At 42.7% G+C, this 21,902-nt stretch overlaps 1 protein-coding gene and 1 long non-coding RNA gene across 4 annotated transcripts in view; one reads left to right on the top strand and one right to left on the bottom strand.

Annotated features, from left to right (window-relative positions):
* Nucleotides 1-21,902, bottom strand: part of LOC138760779 (uncharacterized) — a 218,896-nt gene that overhangs the window by 137,612 nt on the left and 59,382 nt on the right. The window lies entirely within an intron of this gene.
* LOC138759889 (uncharacterized) overlaps nt 1-21,902 on the top strand; it is a 59,180-nt gene that overhangs the window by 1,620 nt on the left and 35,658 nt on the right. For both annotated transcript variants that reach the window (XR_011355200.1, XR_011355201.1), the window contains exons 2-5: nt 1,694-1,821; nt 4,996-5,104; nt 8,841-9,025; nt 11,922-11,998. This is a non-coding gene — a long non-coding RNA (uncharacterized lncRNA). The remainder of the gene's footprint in view (nt 1-1,693; nt 1,822-4,995; nt 5,105-8,840; nt 9,026-11,921; nt 11,999-21,902) is intronic.

The following is a 21,902-nucleotide window of genomic DNA, read 5'->3' on the forward strand; positions in this document are numbered from 1 at the left end:
GATCACGCCCTAACTTTGCAATTCCCCACTCACAACATTAAATTCAAGAAAAATCCCACCACATAATTATTTGTGCTGCTAGCAATGGACACTTAAAAGCTGGACTAACCATTGCTGACCACAATTCAAAAACAATGCAGGCTAGCACTCATGACCCCTCTACAGCTCCCATTCTCTAGTGCAGTGGTTTTCAAACTGTCCCCCTAAACTCACATTCCACCTTAAGCAATCCCTATGCCATAACTCTTCTGTTATTGACCAGGGATTGCTTAAGGTGGAATGTGAATGGAAAGAAAAAGTTTGAAAACCACTGTTTTAATCATACCCAATGGACTCGTCTTGTGCATGGTTTCATAACTCCAAAGGAAATGGGCCAATGACAATTTTTCTCAAGCAAAATATTTTAGTAACAATTGGGTCTAGAGGAGTGGTTCTCAACCTTCCCTTCCCACTCACATATCACCTTAAACAACACCTTACTAATTATAGAGCACTTTTGGCATAGGGATTACTTAAAGTGGTATGTGAGTTTAGGGCAGCAGTTTGAAAATCACTGTTTTTGTGTTCTACAGTATATCAGGCTTCCTCAGAACATCTGCCTTTGCAAATTTGTTCACTTGTCCCATCCAGCAGGACACCTGAAGTGTTCTAGTGTATCTGGTATACTTCCTTGGCTAAATTAATCCCATATAACATTCCTATTTAACTTACTGTGTTCCAGTTCTCCAACACTCCCCCAGTTGACCTGCCTTATTTCAGTAAATTTGCTGCATTCATACATATGCACTGAGCCCCAGAACACCTTCTACTGTCCAATACACCTTCTATGTCCCATGACAGATATCTCTTTCTCAAACACCTGAGCTTCCAACACACCTGTGCCTCACCAATCCCAGTAATTTGTGGGAGTATAAGAGTACAGATTACCAGACTGCTTTGGGACCCAACACATCTCCTTTAGGTCTTGTTAACAGCAGCCACAATGGCAGCATCATTAGATACAATTATCATTGTGGTGGCCAGATAGCATTCATGGCAAAAAGTAAAACAGAAAGTCTGCACAGGTCATGATTGAAGTAAAAACGCAATGCTGGAGAAACTCAGCAGGTCAAACAGCGTATTTATCTAGCAAAAATAAAGATACCTAACCAACATATTGGGCCTGAGCCCTTCATTATCAGTTGCTTGTGTTACAAACAATGGACTTGTATTATTTGATCACTACAATTCTTCCCTTCACCACCAGAGGCCAGTAAAGTAGGGCATTACAACAATAGAAGATCTGAAGTATTGATGGTGATTCAAAAAGTTCTCATGACTTTCCTTTCATTGTTACTTTGACAGAGCAGGGTTCAAAGGGGCTCCTATCAAATAGAGGACAGAGATATTTCTAAAGAAGTTAGTATTTTGCAAATAGAAATCTGCCACCCATTGTCCTGGCTTCTTGATGCTCAATTCAAATGAAGTCATGAACATTGCTGGGAAAAGATTTTAGAGGCTGAGTCCAATGGCTAACACTAATGCACTTACTGAGGGCAAGTGAATTCAAGGGAATAATGGCCACTAGATCTTTGGTATCAATTTTAAATTCTTTACAGTAAATGGGGAACAATACTTCAAATTTGCATACATTAAGGAACATAGTTGAATGAAAACACACTGAATGAAAATGTTCTTGACTGGTTTTTCACAGGGCAACAAATTCTAAAAAGAGAGGAAACAGCAGTGGGATGTGGCGATAAGGGAGAGGGAGTGCTGATGACATAATTTCAATGAAAGACCTGGTGCAAACTTGATGGACCAAATGCTCTCCTAAGTTGAGTAAGGTGATTTTATAGCTAAAATTAGGATTTGAAACAACATATCTTTACTAGTCAGTTCTACTAGCTTGTCACTAACTCAGTTCTCCTCTCCACAGATGAATTCGGGCATCAGAAATTGAATTTTTCCATTTTGTATCTGTTTTAATATCAACACATAAGGTAGAGGGGGGCGTGGTACAATGGCATAGGGAGAAGATATGGAAGGACACCTCCTACTGACAGAACTATTTAAAACCCGTTTAAAAGGTTTTTTAAAAATTTATGACTGTTGATTATATTGCTGAAGTACGTTACAGAGGGTCATGAGGAAGAACACATCAGGTAGACAAATTGTAAATGTGAAAGTGATCAGCAAGGTGTGTTTTCAGGGTCTGGTGCAGTCACAGGTAACCTGATCACTAGGCTTGACTGATAATTAATCAATTGTCTTCACCAATTGTGTTCAGTAGCACTGTCATTCTATGCAGCTATTTGAAAATATCGCTGCTACTGTAAATACTGCAGTTCCACCAGCCTTACTCAGCATTGACTGTGTTATCTGCTGCAGGACAATCTCCAGAAGATCAGACTTGCATGGGCATGTTTAATTTTGAGAAAAAAAATTATTTTTTAACAATAATATTCACAGAAAATTATTTAAGTTCTTGTACACAAGTGTGGAGCAGTAGCATGCTAATCAGAAAGACATGAAATCACTTGAACAGGGGTTGGTATCATTTAGGACTGATACAGCTGCATGTAATGAGTGATTTATCTGTGGCTTCTGTCAGTGTTTTTGTCAGTTTTCAGCTACCTGCAAATATTCTCAAATCAACCATTATAAGGCACTGCCCAGTAAATGTGTTGATTGAGAAAAACCCAACACAACAAAGAAGGGATTTGTGATGGCATGCATTTGTAAAGCTCCTGATTACATCTCACCATAATGCCTCTAAGCGTTTAATATAGAGAATGCAGTCACTTTTTTCAAAAATGATTATTATTTTGTGTTGTACCCAAATAAAGAATAGACCTTGATATTCCTCATATTGATGGATATGAGGAATACATTTACTGCTTTTTGGAAGAAGAAATGTCTGAGACATCAGAAGCTTCCCAATCTCATTCAAATAATATTCTCATGATCCATTGAAGAGGAATACCTCTGATTCATACACACTCTGTTTTTCACAGGTTGGAGTATAAGCTCTCAGTTTTCATAATGAGTTCATGATAACCACACTTATCTCAAACAATCAGGAAAAAGACCACCAAAAGTTTACTTAATGTACTTCTGAATGCTGTTCCAAACTAAACTTGCTCACGGCTCAGTAAACAGTGAAGGCAAGTTTGGATTTGAACAAAAGAAATTTTTCTTTATTATTAAGCTAATGCCCTTTTGATATTCATCACTGCTCATTTTGAAATTCATCGCTGTCCGTGTTGATGTTCATCAATAGTCATGGACCCCGGGCTGTGAAAAGGAGTATTATGTTGAAGCTTATTATTAGCCTATTCAGATCAAGTGAGGCCAGACAAATGGCTCGAATAATGCTGATTTGCCGGGTGAACTACCACAATTTGTTAGCATTGAGTCATGCAAATAAGCAACACACAAGAGTGTGACAAGACAAGAGAGGGTCCTGTGAATACAGTATTGAAGGTCTACCTCTACAATCAATTAGCATCATAGGACAGAGAACGTTGACTTAAGGGAGAACTTCGCTTATGTCCCAGAATGCTGTAGCCCCTTGATTACGCAGATTTTCACTTCGATATTTATTTGCGCACAAGCTATAATTTGGAGAAGGGGATTGCATGATGTTGGCATTATTGATGAAGCAGAACACAGATAACGCTGCATTGACTGTCTGTTTTCTTTCTGGTCAGTGGAAACCAAACAAAATAGGTTTCAAGACTACTTCTGTTTCACTATTGCTCAATTTTAAAATCCACTCCACAACTACAGTGGGATGCTTCGCTGTCATGGGCACCAACTCTTCAATGAGGCATCCAAACGAGGCTTTACCTGGTCTTTTCAATAAATATAAAATGATCAATAGCATTATTTTGAAGATGAGTTTCGAAGTTAAAATATATTTCCAAATCCACATTACTGACAGCGACTTGCTGTGCAGAAATTACCTGATGGGATAAGGGCATAAAGGTAAAGGTTCCATTACTGTCACGTAATAATACATTTAGAATGTAACATACATGAAATTCTTAACTTTTGTCTACCGTAAGGCAGACAGAGAGTTGCCACCTGTGGCCAGTGCTCCTCACAGAAACCTACAGCACATGGTGTTCCTATGTGGTCTCCCCTCCAAGTACTGACCAGGCCTGAGCCTACTTAGCTTCCGAGATCAGACAATCCCAGGCATATTCGAGCTATTAGCTATTCCTCTGCCATTCAATAAGATGACAATTGTTTCATTCTTGGCCTCACCATCACTTTCCCTCACTGCCTCATACCACCTGTTGTTTATGTATCAATGTCTGCATTGAGTATATCCAGTGTCAGGCCTCTTTGATAAATAATTCCAAAGGCAAAATGTCATTTGAGAGAATAAATTTCTCCTCACGGCCTCCTGATCCCTGTCTCTTGTGTATGATCCCCCCCCCCACCCCCCATATTCAGTAAAAAGTAGCTCCAAATTGGAGAAACCCTGTCAGAGAAATTATCCTCTCCACATCTGCTCCATCAATCCTCCTCACAATGTCATACATTCAACTAAATCACCTCTCATTGTTCTAAACCAGTGGCTTTCAAACTTTTTTTCTTTCCACTCACATACCACTCTAAGTAATCTCTATGCCAAGGGATTACTTATGGTGGTATATGAATGGAAAGAAAAAGTTTGAAAACCACTGTTTTAATTGTACCTAATTGACTCGTTATGTGCACGGTTTCATAACTCCAAGGGAAATGGGCTGATGACAATTTTTCTCAAAGCAAAATGTTTCAGTAACGATTGGGTCTAGAGCACTCACATACCACTTTAAGTAATCCCTTACTAATCACAGAGCACTGATGGCACAAAGATTACTTAAGGTGGTATGTGAGTGGAAAGAAAAAAAAGTGAAAACCATTGTGCATCGACTAAATTTGTTCAATCTTCCTTCACATATGATTTTTCAGTTTCATTGTCAGAATACATACATGACATCATACATGATTCCTTCCCCCCAGGAATCCACCTTCTCTGCACTGCCTCTAATGTAAGAAGGTCCTTCTTGGATTCTGGAGTCCAAAATGAGGATCAGTACTCCAGATGAAGTCTCACCAGCATCCTGTAAAGGTGAGTTTAATTTAATTCACATACACAGCATGGTAACAAGCCCTTCCAGCTCAGGATCTCCAATAAACCTATGTGGCCAATAAACCCATGTGGCCAATGAACCTACAAACACTATATGTCTTTGGAATGTGGAAGGAAACTGGAACACCTGGAAGAAACCCATGCAGACACAGGGAGAATGTACAAAATCTTTCGAGATAGCGGCAGATTCAGAGCTTTGTCGCTAGTGCTGTAACAGCTTTGCGCGATCTGCTTCAGCAACCATGCCAACATTTGCATCAAAACTTCCCTATTTTTATTCTCCATGCATTTTCAATAAAGGTGAACCTTCCACCAGCATTCTGCTTGTTTGCTCCACTTAGCATGTTCCATGTCCTAGCATCCCTTTCGACAGTAATGCACTCCAGTTTCCCCACATTCGAGTTCTGTTGAACCTCCCAATTAACTTTCTCCTCATTTTCTCTTAAAAACTTGCTGAATGACTGGCCTAAATGCTCAAGCCAAGTATGTGTGTCTCACCCTTTTCTGATCTTGAGCATTAAATCTTTTCCTTTCCTCCCTCTGTACTTTGAATGGAGATCATAAATACACAACCGCTTCTAAAATCCTTGTCCACAGAGTAGGGCTGAAGCCAGACCACAGCATGCAGCAAACAGTGAGATTGTTCTGAACTATGAAGGATGCTGCTTGATATTGCACACTACAACAGAAAGGGTTGATGCGAGAATCTTTAGAGGATTTCAAGAATTTATTTTAAAATGTAAGTAAGGAAAAGCTCTTTTCAATGCCAGACACATCAATTAATGGAGACCAGTTTTGAACTATTGGAAAAAGGAGAAATAAGGTACAGCTCAGGATCTCCAATAAATCCATGTGGCCAATTAACCCATGTGGCCAATGAACCTACAAACACTATATGTCTTTGGAATGTGGAAGGAAACTGGAACACCTGGAAGAAACCCATACAGACATAGGGAGAATGTACAGCTGTTACCAGGCAGGCAATCCAGCAGGCATGGAATAATGAGACACGAGTTCAAATCCCACTCTGGCAAAATTGGAATTAAAATACACTGGCTTCTCTTCCACATTTGCCCAGTCCCAATAAAGGGGTTCAGCTTGAAACGGCAATCATTTTTTTCTCCATCTGATGCTGCTGAATTCCAGCAAAGTGGGTTTATCTTAAGTTGTTATTTTAACCTGGTCGGGCCTATATCCCAGGTGAGTAATTCAGTTTAAAGGGCAATTGGAGCAATGCTGGTCTTGGAACAATAATAAAACATTGCTTTCTATGTATAGCAAGTTGTTGTAGTCAAGAAAGCACTGGTTGAGAAGGTGGACCAGAAGAGTAGTTTAGAACAAAAGAATTGGGTATACATTTGAAGAGATGAAAGTCACAAGACCATGGACAAAAAGAAACGAATTGCACCGCTAAACCACAATGGCAGCACAAGAACGAAGGAACCGCTGACCTTTTAATGTGTGTGTTCCACATGATAAGAGTTCATAAATATCCCTCCAATTAGATCTAATTTGGCCTTTGCTTGAGGCAGTAGTATTGCAGTTTTCTTGAAATCAAATAAACAACAAATGCTATTATATTCCAATTTAAATTCTACAGGATTCATTTTAATGCCTTCAAATATGTCTACTTCCCCTCACCTCACCCCCAGCCAACATATTTACATCAGAAGTCAGATCACATTTGAATTTAGACAAAGCCTGTCCCTAATTCAGCCCATTCTTCCTGAAAGATTCTTTAATGATGCAACGGGTCCTGCATCATTGAAATCAAATCAAATGCAATGTAACACTTTTGAAAAGCAGGATTATGCTTTTGAGTGGCCTCAGACACTGGAAGGACCCCGAATGGGTGAAAGTAAGATTTCTGAAGCTTAGACCCAGCTGTTCAGAACAGGACAAATCTTTTCACAGCCATCTGATTGAGAGAACCTTGGTGGCATGAGATTGCCATCAATCTCCATTCATGCTGCAAAACAGAGCCACTAAAGTCTCATTTGCAGTTCCTTTCTTTGCGTCTTAGTCCGAAACTTTCTGGTCATTTTGAGAAGAATTATATTGACTTAATTAAGTGTGGTAAGTCATCTGCCGCTCAATATTGATCAAATGGGCAGATGTGCCGTGAAGTAATGGGGCAAGACTGCCATGAAGAATACAAATCTGGGTGTGCACTATTATTTGTACCAAGAAAGAAGTTATTTGGGACTCAATTATCCTATTCATTGCAATTGCAGTGCACCAGATGGTTACAATGCACTGAAGACTTGCAGAATGACCATTCAAGCTTTTCTTCTCAAATTTACCATGTGTTGATTATTTTCTTATTGGGCTTTATTGAAGTTATTGGCCTTATGAAACAGGTTTAGTGCCACAGGAAACAAAGGGAAATAAAGAGGCTTGTGTATGTCAGGGAGGGGCAGAAGCACAACTTATGCACTTCCAAAGGGAGCCTTTGATATAACCTCTTCATTGCCAGCTTGTTGTAATCTGACGGGGGAGGGGTTCATTGTTTCTTGCCCGGCTGCCTGCAGCTAAGTGAACAATCTTTGTCCCTTTGGATAGCTTGCTGAATGGCTGCAATAAAGCTTAATTCCCAAATGCAACACTCACTGATGAAGGAAGGAAGCCAGATCAAAATTTGACTAGATCGTGGAATTCATTGCGGGCCTTTGGTAGGAAATTTGTCATCTGCCAGAAGGCAGCCACAATGTCACTGAGGCAAAAAAAACTTTCAGCTTTGGGCATGATTTCATGGGCACCCTTTGAAGAGACAACGGTTTGGTAACAGGTGATATTTCTAGGGATGCCATGGCCAGTGCCATTAGATGAGATCTGGCACGACTGACCCACCCATTGACCATCTCTCCCTTCTGAGCCTTCCTCAGTTCTGGTGGTGACTGGAGGTTACATTTTGATCTGCATGCCAAAAGGTAGTGGGAATATTGTCTAAGTTAAGGTATTCTCTTGACTGGTGACCACTGGTGTCCAAATTGACATTTGGAAGCAGATGGCAGGACTGAAGGTTCCTTTGATACTTTCATTTGGAATCCATTTGGAAGCATTTCTGTCAGTGAAGGACAGGAGGGGAGTGCTGGTTTTCCCTTGCAGTGGAACACTTTGCTGAATGAATTGTGGTCACAGGCCCCAAAATGTTCCCCTGATGATACCTCAGTTACCTGACCAGCTTCATTCCCTGATACAAGGTCCTACTTCACCCTTTCCCTTGCAGGCCTGTCCAAGCATTGATAGAGAAAGTTCTCCTGGATACACACAACAAAGTTTTCCCCTTCCAATCCCCTAACACCATGCCCATTACAGGACTGGATAGATCTATTAGTGTCAGTGGGTCAGTGGGTACAACTAAATGAACTGTGATATAGGACAATTAAAATGAGCAGCTTCTAATTTCAATGGCAGTAGAATGGGAGAGTGGCATGAACAATTTGAATGCAATAGGGCAGGAATAGGGCACCTCATGTAAAGCAGCAGGAGGGAAATTGGGGGAGAAACAGTGGAGAAAGTGGGGGAAACTGTTGAAAATGGACTTATGGGAAATGTGGAGGTGAATTTGGTTGGACAGGGAAAGCCAGTAAAAGAGGAAATAGTAACAGGCAAATAGGGAGGCAGCAGAAAAAAATGTGATCAGAAAGCTAAATGTTCCACCCTCAGAACAAACTGTATTTGTAAAATGTTTCTTTTTGTTTGACATTCAAAGGGTCGACCACCTCTGAATCAATATTCTGGTGTAACCATTGATTCAAAATTTAGCTGGATGAGTCACACAAGTACCATGATGACAAGAGGAAGAGTGACTCCCATCTTGACATCCGGTGGACCTTCCCATCAATGGAATGGCCCACTTCAGAAGTGCAATAGAATACTCTTCATTTGTCTGGTCAGGTAAGTTCCAACAATTCTCAAGAAGCTTAACTGGTCCAAAACAATGCAGCAAATTTGGTTGGCAACCTGTCAATCACTGTAAACTTTTCTTCTCATCACCACTGCTGCAGAGTGCACTATCTACAAAATGCATTGCAGTTACTCACCAAAACTTCTCTGTCAGTACTTCCCAAACATGCAAACACTCTTGCCAAGGTGGACATGGATGAGAGATGGATGGGAGCACCACCATCTGCTGGATCCCCTCCAATCACATCCCACACTGGCTTGGAATACATTCCTGTTCCTTCATCATCACAGCGTCTTACATCTGGCACGTCCAACAAAACAACACTGTGGGAGCACCTTAGCCAGATAGTCCACAGCAATTCCCAACTACCTTGTCGGGGAAATAAGGGATAAATGCTGTTCGTTCCACAGATCACAGATCCTGAACTTGAATAAAAACAGCTTATTTATCAAAAATATTTTGGTACACCTTCACTGAAGTTTGAGCTATTACTGAAGTTATAGCTCAACTGCTCTAAGCTAAGGGCAGACGAACAAAAGATCTTGCAGGTCATTTCCAGGTTACGAACACCCAACTTACATACAAACGAGCTTTAGAGCTGCCTTAGAGCAAACCTCAATTAAGTGCAGATCCTTCTATCTACCCCGAAAATTTTCATCAGTGATTCTCATGGGAATGCATATCCCTCCTAATGCTGATTACAAACAGGCACTTGCAGAGCAGTGTGATGTGGTCAGTAAATAAGATATGGCCCAGCCTATCACACTACAAATCTTCATTGGCAACTTTAACCAGGCCTGTCTCAAGAAAACTCTGCCCAACTACCTCCAGTATGAAACCTGCTGTACCAGAGGTCCTAGCACACTCGATCACTGCTGCACCATTTTTTCCCGAGACTGCATTTTGGCAAGTCGGATCACCTGACTGTGCTCCTTCTCCCTTCATATAGACAGAGCCTAAAACGAGAAGCTGAGGAGACCAGGACAGCTAGAAGGTGGTCTCAGGAGGCTGAAGACCTGTTTCAGGACTTCCACGAGTCAGCATATTGGGCAGTGTTCAAGGACTCAGCTAAGAATCTGAAAGATTATACAGAGCTGCAACAGACTTTGTCAAAACACCAAATTATTCAAGGGTTTCCCCAACCAGAAGCCCTGGATGAACATTGAAATCTGGAACCTGCTGAGAGCCAGATCACAGGCATTTAAGTCCCGAGATCTGGATCAGTACTGAAGGAGCAGGTATGACCTGCGAAAAGCTGCCTCACAAGCAAAGTAGAGATTCCGGATGAAAATGGAAATAACAAGGGGATCCTGACAACTGTGACGGGGCCCAAATGCCACAACCTGCTACAAAACCAAATCTGGTGCATAGCAGACAGCAAAAACTTCGCTTCCAGAGGAACTCAATGTCTTCTACACCTGTTTTGACCACAGTATCAGTGAAGAACCATCTCTCCTCACCCCATATCCCTGATGATCCCACCCTGTCTGTATCTGAGGATGATGTGTGTGGTGCCTTCAGAAGAGTGAATTCAAGGATAGAATCTGGTCTTGTTGGAGTACCTGGCCGAGTATTGAAAATCTGTGCTGATCAACTTACCAATGTATTTATGGATACCTTCAACATCTCACTCCAATAGGGTGTGGTACCCTCCTGTTTCAAACAGATGTCAATCATACTGGTGCCCAAGAAGAGTAACTTGCCCATTCTAGCTCCTGGTATTGAACTTCTGATATGATCAGAAAGCCATAACACAAGAGTCCCTTTGGGAGCTCGGCTCTCCATCAGCACTCTCATGAATCCTGGTCCCAATACTTAGTTCTCACGAGCCTTACTCCAGCAGCCTGTAGGCTGGTATGAGACCTTCGGCCTCGGAGCCCCTCATTGATCCACTGGCGCCCCTTTCCTATGGGATCCTTTCCTGGGTTTCTCCATCTTGACAGGCTGTGTTCTCCTGCCGCAGTGCCCTGCTCCAGTCCATTGATCACCCAGATCCTAAACCCCTCATGGTCTGCTTCCAAGCATGGGTGCTGTCATCATGGACATGGACCTCCATGGGCTTGCTGATGTAAAAACAAACACCACCAACCCCCTTTACAGACCATTTAAGACCTTTATTGGACTGTCAGTATAACAACTGGGTAGTAGAACCCAGTTCTATTTTTTCTCATTTTCTTCTGTCTTGTTGTCACCTGAATTTTGTTCCCCTCACAATTGTCTTTCCCTCCATCTTCCTCGATTTTCTTTTGTCACCAGCTCTAGATATGTCACACCATGGAAGTTTTTATTTACAAATCCTCGATTATCCATAATCTGTAACCTACTTAGAAAATTTCCTTTTGTTTGGCCATCAGTTCATCTGCCAATTGACTCATTTGCATGGTCTCCTCCCCTGGTGGAAATTATCTGGTGGAAATTTGCTTGTTTTCTGTTTCAAACAATAGAAACCTAATATCTCTCTATCTATGATTTCAACAGTGCCTTTTAATGAGGAACCTACACTTCGGGCAAAAGAATATCTAGGTTTAAATTCTAAAACCATTCAGTCTCATGTTTCAAATAATTGAATTTTTAATCTACACAAATAAAACTATGAATAAATAAATAAATGGGTATTAATGACACTGTCCACCTCATTTTGATTAAGTACAACAAAAATTATTAATTGTTGCAATAGTTTATTCATGATGTATCCAGTTTCCTTCAAAGGTAAGAGTTGACTAGCGCAATAATTAATTTCCAAGAATACGGATGAGAAAAATATTTCAGATTGGTGCAGCTCTCATGTCAAGAACTGTGTTTGGCCCGAGCTGGGAAGTCAATTCAGGAGTTGGATTTTAGATTTTTTTCACCTCTTTCATGTCTCTGAAAATGTCTGCCTTTCAGCCCTGAACATACACAATGACCAAGCAATTTGCAGTCATCTTGAGCAGAAAATTCCCAACACTCAACAATTTTCTGAGGTAAGAAAAGTCACTTCATCAAATCATCTAATGATAACTGCTCAGAAGGGGACCATTTAGCCCATCTCCGCTGGCTCTTTCAAAGCCAAAGAAATATAGCTCTTTATGTTTTATATTGCATTATATTTTTCATTTTGCATATTTTTCCTTCAGACATAGAAGGAAGTATTTGGGCCTTCGAGCCCATGTCTGGACTTAGAGAAATGGCAACACTTCCATTCCCCTACTTATTTCTCTGTTCTCTTGCACATGCCCATTGACACCCACTCATGCTTCTCCCACCCACCCACACCAGGACCAATTTGTCATAGCCACTTAACCGAACAACTTGCATGTCTTTGGACTGTGGGAGGCAATTGGAGCAACCAGGAGAAACCCATCTGCTCAAGCAGAGAGCGTGCAGACTCCACAGACAGCATGGGAGGTCAGAATGGATCGCACAGCCCAGAGCAACACTATTTCACACAAGGACTTTCAAATTCTGTTCCAATTCCACTTTGAAAGCCTAGTCATAGCATCGGGCGTTGCATTTCAAATTCCAGCCACAGCTGTATATACGGTTTATCTTCATTCTTCTTGATATTCTTTTGTCACCAAATTTAAATCTGGGACTTCTGATTCTTGGATATCCTAACAAGGAGGGAGATCAGTTTCTCTATTCTAACATTTTGAACTCCTCTACCGCATAGCAAATGCTTCTGCTTTTTGAAGGACATTCCCAGCTTTCATTGGTGACAGAAGACTCTTGGAGCTATTCTTGGACCGCACTACTACATTTTCCTTTCATTGTTCAAAGTTGTTCTGCAGGGTTATCTTTCCTTTGGTGACATATCGAATCTCCTCAAACTCCTCACAAAATATAGCCACTGGCGAGCCTTCTTCGTGATTGAATCGGCACGGAGTAATCAGCAGTAACCTGGCATTGCAAGAGGGTAGTTCGGAAACCACTAAAAGTTCTTGGCACAGCTGTTGGTGTTGAGCAGTTATTCACTCAAACAATTAAACAGAATGCAGAACTAAGAATTATTTTCTCAAAGTGTGCTCAGGAACAATGTTTCATGATCATTACTTTCCTACCACAAGTTCACAGTTGGTAGTGTCATAAGAAAAGCCAGAAAGTTTGGCAATTCCAAATTGTTGTTGCCCTCTCAAAGAGCAGTTAAAATTTAACCCACTGTTGTAGACCTAGTGTCACATATTGTTAGACTGATAGTAGATTTATTTCTCCAGACATTGCATGTGAACTGGTAGGTTTTCTTTCAATAATGGTTTAATTTTTTTTGTTGTTGCCATTATTTAAATCAGTTTTTAATTCCAGGTATTGATCATGAATTCTGAATTTGCCAAAATAGAATTTTAATTCATTTCTGTGCATTGGTAATCCAGGCCCTTGGAGTTCTTGTCCAGCACTGATACCTGAACCCAGTAACCAGGACCTGATCTAGCAGCACAGAAGAGATTTCCATCCTCAAGTGCAAGTCAGCCTTGACACTTGTCCTGAAGTATCATCTACAAATCTTGTCCTTCCTATAGAGTGAACCCAAGTTTGGTTGACTTGGAGACCACTGCAACTTAAGGAATGAAAGAGTGCAGAGGAGATGTATAAGGATGTTGCTGGGACTTGAACTATTAAGTTTCAGGGAAAGGTTAAACAGTTTAGGATTTATTCTTTGCACCACGGAAGAATAAGGGGAAATTTGATTATAAGACAGGAGTGGCCAAACCACGGCTCGCAAGCCATATGCAGCTCTTTGACATGTTCTGTGCAGCTCATGGGGATGGTAGGTAGCACCAGCGGGGGGGGGGGTGGCTGTCAGCGGGTTGCCAGCTGACTGTCAACAGCCTGCCCACTGCTAGGCACCTGAAAGCTGCTAGCCTCTTTGCCTTGCTGCTTTCAGGTGCCTAGGGGGAATGTTTGGTGTGTAGACTTGATTAGAAATTGCTCCCTTTGAAACAGTGCTGCTTCACTATCTACAGTGTAACAGCATTTTGCAAATGGATGATTTGCAAGACAAGGATTGGAAAATACTTTTCCCAACAAAACTGTACCGGGGTGGGCAACCTCCGGCACCAGCCACATTAGCCCTTATGTCCTGCGCCAGGGGGCTGTCAGGCAGTGGGGAGTTGGGTCGCCGGGCAGCGGGGAAGCACTCAGAAGCAGAGAATATACCTCACTGAAGTGGGTTGAGTAAGTACACCTTGAGGATGGGTTCTCCATTTTCAGCTGGTCTCCTGACAGTCGCATTTGGGTATTTTAGGCGACTTTACATTCGGGTATTATGGCCACCTGAAAGGGGCTAACAATAATGTTAGTGGGTGTGGCTTGCAATTGCATGATTGCTACGGCTCTGAATCATCTGAAGTTTATGGTATGCGGTTCTTATGTTAAGCAAGTTTGGCTACCCTTGTTATAAGACATTATGATAGGTATCGATTGAGTAAATCCTCGCAGGCTTTTTCCACTGAGGTTAGGAAAGATAAAAACTAGAGGACACAGATTAAGGAGGAAAGGGGAAAAGTTTAAAGGGAACATGAGGGGGGAAATTGTTCATACAGAGAGTGATGGGAGTGTGGAACGAGCTGCCAGTTGAATTGAATAAGGGAGGCTTAAATTTGTCATTTAGAATCATAGAACCATTGAATGCTACAGCACAGAAAGAGACCCTTTAGGCTCTCACGTCCATGCCAAACTGTTTTTCTGCCTAGTCCCACTGATCTGCACCTGGAACATATCGTTCTGTACCCCTGCCATCCATGAACCCGTCAAAAACTTTCTTATATGTCATTGGTCTTGCTAATAGTGTCAATCTCCTTCCCCTTCCTTTTCAGCTTGGAGGGAGGGTGGGAAGAGACTTAGGGAGACACGGGAGAAAATGCAAGATCCTTACAGACAGCACGGATTCGAACTCAGGTCGCTGGCGCTGTGTTAGCATTACACTAACTATGCCATCGCTTTTATCCTTGTTAATCAGTTTCAATTGAAGCATAGAATATTCCTGCTGCCTTTAAAAGTATCCTGCCTATCAATACTGTCCTAGTCTTTAATGTTTTCATTTAGTTTTAGTGAGGAATTGCATTAAATTGACTTAATTTAGATAATTTTTAAACTTTTTTTTGTGTTTCAATCTATTTTAATAGTTTTTTTATGTGGATCGAACTATTCTGAATAGAAATAACAGTTCAGTAGTAGTGGACTATCAAAGAACAAGGGTTCATGGTGTATCGCATTGTGACTGCTCACCTCTCCCACATGACTCTTCCTCATTGAATGCCTTTTGTGTGAGGAAGGTCAGCTTTTCAGGCCATTTACATCTTGAAAAGAGAAGTGCAGGCAACATGGTAACCAGGGTCCAGCATGTTCCAGCCCATTAAGTTAGGCAGGTAAAAGTAACTATTTCCACTGGTTGGGGAGCCTAAGTCAAGAGGAGAGGGTCCGAGTATTAGGTCCAGTGTTTTCAGGACCCTTTACATGAGTGGGCGATGGTGCAGCTGTTGTCTCACTCACAGGTATGTCATCCTGAGTTGAATCCTATCTTTTGACAATGTCTGTTTGCATTTTCTCCCTGTGACAACATGGGTTTTGTTTGGGTGTTTCAGCTTCCTCCTACATCCCAAAGACAGGCGAGATGCTGTGTCAATGAACGTCTCTGATATATGGCTGAGTGGGACAATCAGAATAAAGTGATGCGATCATGAAGAGAATAGAGTGGAACTGGGTGCTTAATGATCACTATGGACTCAGTTGGTAGAAAGGAGTGAAACACATAAGTCTGGAAACACGGTGATTGTAGTAAAAACACAGAGATGTTGGAGAAACTTATCCACATACCTTGAGAAAGGGCTCAGGCCCAAAACTGATAATATACCTTTACCTCCGATGGATGCTATGAGATTGAGTTCCTCCAGCATCTCTATGATTTTACCTGGTTGGTAGAAGGATCTGTTCCAGGCAAACCTCCAAGCAAGGCTCGAGGATGCAAACTGCCTCACGGACACGTCTCCTGAAACCCTCTGGGATCAGCTGAAAACGGCCATACTGCAATCCACTGAAGAGGTACTGGGCTTCTCTTCCAGGAAAAACAAGGACTGGTTTGATGAAAACAACCAGGAAATCCAGGAGCTGCTGGCAAAGAAGCGATCTGCCCACCAGGCTCACCTTGCAAAGCCTTCCTGGCCAGAGGAAAAATGAGCCTTCCATCTTGCATGCAGCCACCTTCAGTGCAAACTCCGGGAGATCCAAAATGAGTGGTGGATTAGCCTCGCCAAACGAACCCAGCTTAGCGCCGACATTGGTGACTTCAGGGGTTTTTATGAGACACTAAAGGCGGTGTACGGCCCCTCACCCCAAGTCCAAAGCCCTCTGCGCAGCTCAGACGGTGAAGTCCTCAGCGACAAGATCTCCATGCTCAATTGATGGTCAGAACACATCCAATCCCTTTTCGGTGCCAACCGCTCAGTCCAAGAATCCGCCCTGCTCCAGCTCCCTCAACAACCCTTGAGGCTAGAGCTGGATGAGGTCCTTACCCGGGAAGAGACATATAAGGCAATTGAACAAATGAAAAGTGGCAAAGAGGTCTGGAAGGCTGGCAGCAAAGCTCTGCATACCAAACTGCATGAGTTTTTCATGCTCTGCTGGGACCAAGGAAAGCTGCCTCAGGACCTTCGTGATGCCATCATTATCACCCTGTACTAAAACAAAGGCGATAAATCAGACTGCTCAAACTACAGGGGAATCACGCTGCTCTCCATTGCAGGCAAAATCTTCGCTAGGATTCTCCTTAATAGATTAATACCTAGTGTCACTGAAAATGTCCTCCCAGAATCACGGTGTGGCTTTCGCGCAAACAGAGGAACTACTGACATGGTCTTTGCCCTCAGACAGCTCCAAGAAAAGTGCAGAGAACAAAACAAAGGACTCTACATCACCTTTGTTGACCTCACCAAAGCCTTTGACACCGTGAGCAGGAAAGGGCTTTGGCAAATACTAGAGCGCCTCAGTTGCCCCCCCAAGTTCCTCAACATGGTTATCCAACTGCACGAAAACCAACAAGGTCGGGTCAGATACAGCAATGAGCTCTCCGAACCCTTCTCCATTGACAACGGCGTGAAGCAAGGCTGTGTTCTCGCACCAACCCTCTTTACTATCTTCTTCAGCATGATGCTGAAACAAGCCATGAAAGACCTCAACAATGAAGACGCTGTTTACATCCGGTACTGCACGGATGGCAGTCTCTTCAATCTGAGACGCCTGCAAGCTCACACCAAGACACAAGAGCAACTTGTCCGTGATCTACTCTTTGCAGACGATGCCGCTTTAGTTTCCCATTCCCATTCAGAGCCAGCTCTCCAGTGCATGACGTCCTGTTTTGCGGAAATAGCCAAAATGTTTGGCCTGGTAGTCAGCCTGAAGAAAACTGAGGTCCTCCATCAGCCAGCTCCTCACCATGACCACCAGACCCCCACATCTCCATCGGGCACACAGAACTCAAAACGGTCAACCAGTTTACCTACCTCGGCTGCACCATTTCATCTGATGCAAGGATCGACAATGAGATAGACAACAGACTCGCCAAGGCAAATAGCGCCTTTGGAAGACTACACAAAAGAGTCTGGAAAAACAACCACCTGAAGAAACACTCAAAGATCAGCGTGTACAGAGCCATTGTCATACCCACGCTCCGGTTTGGCTCCGAATCATGGGTCCTCTACCGGCATCACCTAAGGCTCCTAGAACGCTTCCATCAGCGCTGTCTCCGCTCCATCCTCAACATTCATTGGAATGACTTCATCACCAACATCTAAGTACTCGAGCTGGCAGTGTCCGCAAGCATCGAATCCATACTGCTGAAGACCCAATTGCGCTGGGTGGGTCACGTCTCCAGAATGGAGGAACATCGCCTTCCCAAGATCGTGTTCTATGGCGAGCTCTCCACTGGCCACCGAGACAGAGGTGCACCAAAGAAGAGGTACAAGGACTTCTTAAAGAAATCTCTTGGTGCCTGCCACATTGACCACGGCCAGTGGGCCGTTATCGCCTCCAACCGTGCATCTTGGTGCTTCACAGTTCGGCGGGCAGCAACCTCCTTTGAAGAAGACCGCAGAGCCCACCTCACTGGCAAAAGACAAACGAGAAAAAACACAACACCCAACTCCAACCAACCAATTTTCCCTTGCAACCGCTGCAACCGTGCCTGCCTGTCCCACATCGGACTTGTCAGTCACCAACGAGCCTGCAGCAGATGTGGACATACCCCTCCATAAATCTTCGTCCGCGAAGCCAAGCCAAAGAGAAGGACCTGTTTGCATGCTGTGACTATTTCTCTAGGAGAGGTGTGGACTCTGTTCCACAATGGCCAACCTTTCTGAGTCATTTGTTAATGTTAAACCTGAGACTGGTAAATGCATGTTAACAAAAGCCATTAAGGGAATAGGGAGTTAAGTCACAGATCAGCTGTAGCCTCATAGAATTGTGGAACAAGCTCAAGAAGCTGAATGGCTTTCTCTTGTTCATATTTGCAGTTTGAAGCTTTGTTCCGAGCCAAACTAGACCACCAAGTTTTACATGGTCTGGCTCTGCTTGAAACAGAGATATGGATCAAATCAAACAACTAAAGCAAAAATCTGTTTTTGGTTATAGAATGAGCTACTACAATATCAGTGAGGACAACTGAGGCTGTGTTTTTAGTGAACCCTTTTATATTTTGTGTGTATCCGCTTCGAAGATTATTTTTTTATATAACTGTAGATTGGGCAGTTTCATTTCATTTGGACCTGGATCACAATCTATCAATTAATAATCTATTATTTAGAAGAAATTAAAGCAGTTTTTACCAAGTTTTGGTGGTACACTGCCGGTCAACTGCAGGGGGCAACCTCTGTACCTGCAGGAGTGTAAGGGGACAGGACAACACCTGCCCGGCTGTCAATCAGTCGACCTGAAGGGATCAAGCCCTACCCGGTCAGGTGTCAATCACCTGATATAAGACTGCGCTGGCCTCCCGAGGCCTCACTCTGAGTTGCTGCAGTCTTTGTGGATTAAAGCCTGTTGTACAGTCTTTACCTTGCGTGTGTCTGATTCTGGCTAACAGTGGCTAACAGCCACAAGTAAAGATAATGACATAGCAAAGTAATATCTGTCAAATCCAGGGAGGTTATTTCTTGTGGTTCAATCAAACCCCACCCTGCTGAACAATAGCAGTTCTTTTTAGTGCAAGCCCTGATGAAGAGATAATTTGGTAACTGAAAACAAGCGTGTTTCATTTAAGTAAATATCCAACCTATACTGAGGGCACACAAGAGACTGCAGGTGGTGGACTCTGGGGCAAGAAACAGACTGATGGAAGAACTCATTAGGTTACGCAGCATCTGTGGAGGTAAAGGGTTAATCAGTTCTGATGCACGGTTTTGACAAAAACATTGACTATCCCCTTTAGGTCCTTGGTTGCTTCTTGACACATCATTTCTTCAGCAGTTTGCTTTTTGCTCTTGTACTGAAGCATAACTTCTTAAGTCTTAGTTGTGGAATGCAGTTCTTTCCACATCAATAAGTGAACTCTCCATCCTTCCCAAAATACTTTGGGCCATTGAAGGAACCTATGAACAAAAACCACAGTTTTTTCGATGAAACAAGCATTTCTTGCATAGAGTCAATGAAGAAAGTCTGCAGATGCTGTGATAGCGTGCTTTATGCAAACAAGCTGGAGAAATTCAGTCGGCCATGCAGCATTTATAGAAAGTAGAGGACAACCATTTCAAATATGGGCCTTTTGCCTGGTACATGCCTGATGAAGGGCCTAGGCCTGAAACATTGCTTACCCTTTACTTCTTTTTGATCCTGCATGGCCTGTTTAATCTCTCCAGCACTTTTGTGTATTACTTGCATGGCTTTGAGCAGCAATGTGCCTAGATATACATCACCTGGAGTAAAATAAAGCTTTGGTGGAACTTCAGAGGAACAAGGTCAAACAAACCCTGACACCAAGCCTTATAAGGGGGTTGCTGGGACAGTCGTCAACGGCTTAGATAAAGAGATGCATTTTAATGGCATTGGAAAGGAGAGGAGGCCCAATGCCTCGGGAGGTGTGGTACACTGTTAGCCAGAATCACACACACACAAAGATAAAGAGTGTACAACAGGCTTTAATCCACAAAGACTTCCACAGAACCAAGCTGGCTCTGGCTGCAGCAACTCTGAGTGAGGCCTCGGGAGGCCGGTGCAGGCTCATATCCCAGAGGGTGATTGACATCCGTCTGGGCGGGGCTTGATCCCTTGAGGCTGACTGATTGACAGCTGGCCAGGTGTTGTCCTGTCCCCTTACACTCCTGCAGGTACAGAGGTTTCCCCCTACATTAGGCCAGTGATGTACCACCACAGGAGGGAGGTCCAGAGATCAGGGCCGGGCCAACTGAAGGGAAAGCTGTCAGTGATGAACTGCAGTAAGGTTTGTTACAGCAGAGGAGAGAGCAGAGGGGCAGGTTCATGAAGGGGTTTGAATACAAGAATAATGGATGTGTTGTTGGAAGGGGAATTACATCATTCAAAATTTCTGGCCATATGACATCTGCCATTTTGATTCATTTCAGAGTAAGGTCACAATTACTAGAAGTACGACAAATGATTATTTATGGATCAATTTAAATTTGGATCTTTAAAATCCTCTGAATGCCATTCTACTCTACTGTAATGTTTTTGGACTGATGACCAGAGGTCAAATAATGCTCTTGTTAACCCTTTAGCAACTTTGTGCAATATTCCCGGTTGATCATATCAGAAAAGTGCTAAATTTTTGCTTTTAGTTAGTTGGTTGTGGAGCTCCAGAGTATTTTTTTACAGTAATCCCTCTGCCTTTCACTCCTGAACCTACACACTTACTGAACTTTCGATCATCAATATTAACGTCTCTATTTCCTGACCCTGTAATAAGCATTCTGTCCATTCTTGAACAGGATGTTCTTTCTCCCTGTGTGAAGTGATTGCTTGTATAAGGTGTAGGTACCAGGAATGGGTACTCATCAATGGATTTTGCAGACCTGTCATTAACATAACCCAGAGTAGAGTGCAAAGGAATGAGCAGTATTGGAATTCAAATGTGCTGTGCAATTGTTGCAAGGTCTAAATATTTGCGGTTTCCATCAAGAGCTCTTTGTCTGGATAAATTAATCTGGAGATTTAATTTCAGTAGAGGGCGGAGTGGTTCCAAAGATGTCAAGTGAGACGACACAAACTGTGCAAACCTTTGTGCATACACCGTAACACAGAAAAGGACGTAGAGATAGCAAGGCAGGAATGGCAATGTGCAGAATTAATAGGAAAGCTCTATTGGTTCTCCTTAAAATAAGAAAGGTTACAGGAATTTCATGGTACTCAAAATTATGAAGTTATGATCAAAGTTAGAATGGCAGTGTCTAACAAAGGAAGCAGGGTCGAGAGAATTTTCACTGAGGTGATGACATCTGATGATCTGAAGTGCATTGTCTGACTGGAGGTTGAAACCAAAATCAATACTTGCTTTGGATAAATGGATTGGAAGAGGCTTAGGGAGGAATGAATTTAAAGGGCGCTGGAAGAAGACAGGTAAAAAGAATAGGACTGATGTGAACAGCAGGCACAGAGACAGTGCATTTCCCCCCCTAGTCTCTATCTTTGTGTAATTCCTCAAGGGATGTGTGTGACAGTGTCGACCATGAAAGCAAGGAACAAAGAAGAGAAATTGTTACTGCACTGTGGTGCAGCAAACAGACACAAAACTCAAGAAGTCTGAACTGCAGGCTTTAATCAGCTTAAAGCAGAACACCAGGTCTGTGTAGCTTCTGGTTCCACGTGCCCGACTAGTTTAGGAAGGGGCCAGCTCGAGTCTTTATATGATCCAGCCTCCTAGGTTGCCGACCTGTAGGTACAGTGGTT

The sequence above is a fragment of the Narcine bancroftii genome, chromosome 4 (assembly GCF_036971445.1).
Source record: "Narcine bancroftii isolate sNarBan1 chromosome 4, sNarBan1.hap1, whole genome shotgun sequence".
In the NCBI taxonomy this organism is placed as follows: domain Eukaryota; kingdom Metazoa; phylum Chordata; class Chondrichthyes; order Torpediniformes; family Narcinidae; genus Narcine; species Narcine bancroftii.